This window comes from Sinocyclocheilus anshuiensis, unplaced genomic scaffold, assembly GCF_001515605.1.
Source record: "Sinocyclocheilus anshuiensis isolate Anshui unplaced genomic scaffold, SAMN03320099.WGS_v1.1 scaffold1277, whole genome shotgun sequence".
NCBI lineage: Eukaryota > Metazoa > Chordata > Actinopteri > Cypriniformes > Cyprinidae > Sinocyclocheilus > Sinocyclocheilus anshuiensis.
Window position 1 is genome coordinate 271346 of NW_015549629.1, and position 4977 is coordinate 276322.

A 4977-nucleotide genomic window follows, 5' to 3' on the forward strand; every position below is an offset into this window, starting at 1 on the left:
GTAGAGGGACCAGGGAGGGGCAGGAGGCCAAGGTGGAGCTGGAGGAACGAATCAGGGAGGAGTCTCCTTGGTCTTTCCCTCCAGCTCTGCCCTGGTTGTCTGCTGGGGTTACTGTTAAGCCGGAGCCTCCCTGGTCTTTACCTCCAGCTCCGCCCTGGTGGTCTGCCAGAGGGACAGACCAGGGAGGCTCTGGCTCAACAGGAACCCCGGCAGACCACCAGGGCGGAGCCGGAGGGACAGACCAGGGAGGCTCCGGCTTAACAGTAACCCCAGCAGACAACCAGGGCAGAGCTGGAGGGAAAGACCAGGGAGACTCCGGCCGAACAGGAACCCCAGCAGACCACCAGGGCGGGACCAGAGGAGCGAACCAGGGAGACTCCGGCCAAACAGACCAGGGACAGACCAGGCGGGCTCTAGCACGTCTGGAGTCCTGGCAGGGGGCCAGGGCAGAACTGGGAGCTTGGCAGGCAGGAAGGGTGGAGCCTGTATCAAGGAGGGAGCTGGCATCAGGGCAAGGAGCTTGGACGGCATCAGCAGGGCAAGGAGCTTGGGCGGAGCCAGCAAAGCAAGGAGCTTGTGTGGAGCCGGCAGAGCAAGGAACTTGGGCAGCGCCGACAGGGCACTCATCAAAGGCGGAGCCGGCATCAGGGCAAGGAGCTTGGGCGGTGCCGGCAGAGCAGGAAGCAAGGACGGCTCTAGGATGACCTCCGTGCCGGCAGTGGGCTCTTGGATAGCCTCCAGGCCTTGTGGGATGGAGGAAGCATTCCTCTTCTTTCTTCTCCGACGAGAGTGAGGCGGTGGCATTACAGCCTCTGGGGGCGCTGCAGCGTCTTCGGCCGCCTCTGGGGGTGCTGCAGCCTCTTTGGCCACCACCGGGCGCGCTGCAGCATCATTAGGTGCTTCTGGGGGCATAGCAGCAACATCAGCCCCCACTGGGGGTGCTGCGGCGTCCATTCATTATAAGGAGACACGAAATGCTTGGTGTTCCCTCCCTGCATCATCGTGACATAGTAACACTTTCATGTGTGGACAATGAATCTCAGAATAAAGACACAGCTGCTATTGCTGAGTATTGCTTTTGTGTTGAAACTGGAATCAACATGATGTGTGAATCAATTGAAAGTGGCTGCTATAATTGCAGATGACCACTAGATGTCACTGGTAGGGTCTGGCTTTGAGGCTTTGAAGCTTTGAATCTTTTTTGGTACAATCAGGAAAAAGCCTCAAAAGCTTCACCTGGCTTCAAAAGGCTTCATCTGCCCATCTCTACAGACAGGCAATAAGTAAAAGTAACAAGTCAAAACTTACAAAAACTATGACTAGGGAGAATAAACAAGAGATAAAACTAAAAATAAATAAATAAAACTAATTCTAGAAAATTAAATCCCCCCCCCCCCTTTTTTCTTCAAAATCACTTTTTCGTATCCCTCATAACAAATGAAATGCACATAAAGTATTTTTGTCTAAAGACTTATAAAAACTTAAATATTAGATAAAAAAACCTAAACTTAAAATCGTTAAAAACTAAAATGTTGCCTTCGCAGCTAACTGAAATAAAATAAGTTTAAGTACTAAAATGACTAAAACTGAAAAATAAAGAAGCTTCATGCAAAAAAAATAAAAAAAATAAAAAAAATAAAAAATCCATGGAAAAGTACTGGCAGCTGCTTTTCGTTCTCCATGACTCAAATATCTGTCTTCCCCAAAACTCTTTGAGATACTAAAAAAATTAGTATCAGTTGAAGCGTGGATCAATACAATAGAATGATGGATCAATATGGAAATGCAGTGAAATTCCTCAGTATATTTGTATTTACTGGGTTTGGGTAAAGGGATGGAGCGAGGACTCAATTGTACAGAGAATGGGCTTTTTATTAATAAAAAAAATAATAAACAAAACAGCAACAAAAGCTACCCCGAGGGGGAAAACAGACAGGCAATAAGGCTTGGCAAGACAGGGCAAGGCAGGACACAACCAGGTTAAATACGTTGACGAACTGGCACAGGACTGCAAACACAAGGAGAATAAGTAGGGACCAAATGAGGAGGATAACAAGGGAGGTACACCAAAAACAAGACAGGAACATGACAGCACAAGACCAGCACCAACACAATTTTTTGTCAAGACAAGAAAAGTCAAAACACCGAGACAATGAGGGGAGGGAGGTGAGCCAAGCCAGTGCCAGCAAGGAAGCCCAGACAGTCATTAGAGGGACCAGGGAGGGGCAGGAGGCCAAGGTGGAGCTGGAGGAACGAATCAGGGAGGAGTCTCCTTGGTCTTTCCCTCCAGCTCTGCCCTGGTTGTCTGCTGGGGTTACTGGCTTCAAAAGGCTTCATCTGCCCATCTCTACAGACAGGCAATAAGTAAAAGTAACAAGTCAAAACTTACAAAAACTATGACTAGGGAGAATAAACAAGAGATAAAACTTAAAATAAATAAATAAAACTAATTCTAGAAATAATTAACTGGAACTTAGGATAACAAAATAAAAATGCTAGGAAAAATGACTAGAACTACAAACGAAATAAACAAAGACAAGACAGCAAACTTGTTGCAAACTAGAAAGAAAATAAAGGACAAAATCAAAAGGTTGAAGAACTAAAAATAAAGAACTAAACCATAAAGACTAGAACTAGACTACAGACTAAACACAGGAACAAATAAAAACTAGAATTTAACAAGAGAGAAAAAACAAAACTAGACTGGATGTAATATACTGAATAGCAAGCTCTAACAAGACTCAGGCCCTGTCCACACGAACGGTAACACACGGTTATTTTTAAAACCGCAGCTTTTTTTACGCAGTTAGGCCGTTCATCCACACGCAAGAGCAGCACCAGTTCACTGAAACCGAACATTTTTGAAAATGCCTGCCAGGGTGAAGATTTTCAAAAACTCCGGTTGCAGTGTTATCGTTTAGACAGCGAAACCGGAGTTTTTGGCTTGTGACGTCAGAGCATGCACCGTTATCTCCGACTACTGGAAACTTTTTCAGGCTTCTGATTGGCCAACATGGCTTTACGGTTGAGATTATTTGGCCACCTGTTGGTTTGGCATGCTCTTAACAGTGCTTCATAGCATGCATTTGTGTTTTCATGTGAACTGAGATTTTTTTAAAACGGAAGAAGGAAAAACTCCATTTATAAAAATACCAGTGTACGTGAGGACATGGCCTTAAAGACACAAGCAAGGAGAATGCACACAGGGCACACACAAAACAAACCAGCAAAGACAAGAGGGAAATGAGCACAATATAAAGGGAGTAGAGTACACGAGGATCAAGTGAATACAATTAGACAAACAAGTACTAAACAAGGGGGCATGATAACTGAAAACGAGGAGGCATGACAAGAGGAGCACATGGCCAACACAAACAAAGACACAGCCATGTGCTCAGGCACAAAATAAACAAAGACACATTAAACAAAGACAAGACTGACAAGGCTGTCAGGGCAGGACCCTGACAGTACCCTCCCCAAAACGGACGCCTCCAGGCATCCTCACCAGGCAAAGACCAATTAATTCCTTACATTTATATAGCACTTTTCTGGGCACTCAAAGCACTTTTACATAGAAGGGGGAAATCTCCACAACCACCACCAGTGTGCAGCATCCACCTGGATGATGCGACGGCAGCCATATTGCGCCAGAATGCCCACCACACACCAGCTTACTGGTGGAGAGGAGACAGAGTGATGAAGCCAATCAGCAGATATGGGGATGGTTAGGAGGCCATGATGGTCAGAGGCCAATGGGCAAATTTGGTCAGGATACTGGGGTTACACCCCTACTCTTTTTCGAAGGACATCCCGGGATTTTTAATGATCACAGAGAGTCAGGACCTCGGTTTAACGTCTCATCCGAATGACTGTGCTTTTTTTGTCAGTATAGTGTCCCCGTCACTACACTGGGGTGTTAGGACCCACACAGACCACAGGGTGAGCACCCCCTGCTAGCCTCACTAACACCTCTTCCAGCAGCAACCTAGTTTTCCCAGGAGGTAGCAACCTAGTTTTCCCAGGAGGTATCCCATCCAGGTACTGACCAGGCTCAACCCTGCTTAGCTTCAGTGGGCAACCAGTCCTGGGCTGCAGGGTGGTATGGCTGCTAGGGGGTACCAAGGGGGTACCAACTGGGAGGGTGATTGTTGAGCTAAACTTGGAAATCCAGAGTAGGCTGAAAACACTGGGGGCAGGGCTGGGAGGGTAGGAAACAGTCCAGGGAAGTTGTTTTGGGCTGACCAGGGAGGTGCCCACTTTTGAAACCCACTAGCCCCAAGTAACACAGAGGGTGGGATGGGAATATTACTAGAAGCCCTTTTAGATTTTTAGGTCCCCTTAACTGGTGGGGACGTGGGACTGGGCCTGGTGTCTTGGGCAAATTTAGGCATGCCATCCGGGGCTGCAGGCACTGTCTCAGGAGCTGAATCTGAAACACCCTCTAGGATTGCAGGAACTGGCACAGCAGCTAAATCTGAAATGCCCTCCAGAGCTACAGGAACTGACACAGGGGCTAAATCTGAAACGCCCTCCAGGGTTACAGGAACTGGCTCAGGGACTAAATCTGAAATGCTCTCAGGGGCTGCAGAAACTGGCACAGGGGCTGAATCTGAAATGCCCTCTGGGGCTGCAGGAACAGGATCAGGGGCTGAATCTGAAAAGCCCTCCAGGGCTGAAGGAACTGGGTCCTCAGGAATGGGCTCCTGGACTGGTACCAGAGCGGACTATGAAACAGGCTCTGGAGCAGAACCTGGGAGAGACTCTGGAACAGACTCAGGACTGGGCTCCTGGGCTGGGATGAAGCAGACTCTGAGACGGGCTCGTGAGCAGACTCTGAACTGGGATGAAGCAGACTCTGGCAGCTTGAGAACGGCCTCCATAGATATGACAGGGATAGTGCACTGCTTAGGAGTGGTCTCCATGGTCGTGACAGGAGTGGACTGCTCAGGACTGACATGTCTGACTGACAGGAAGAGC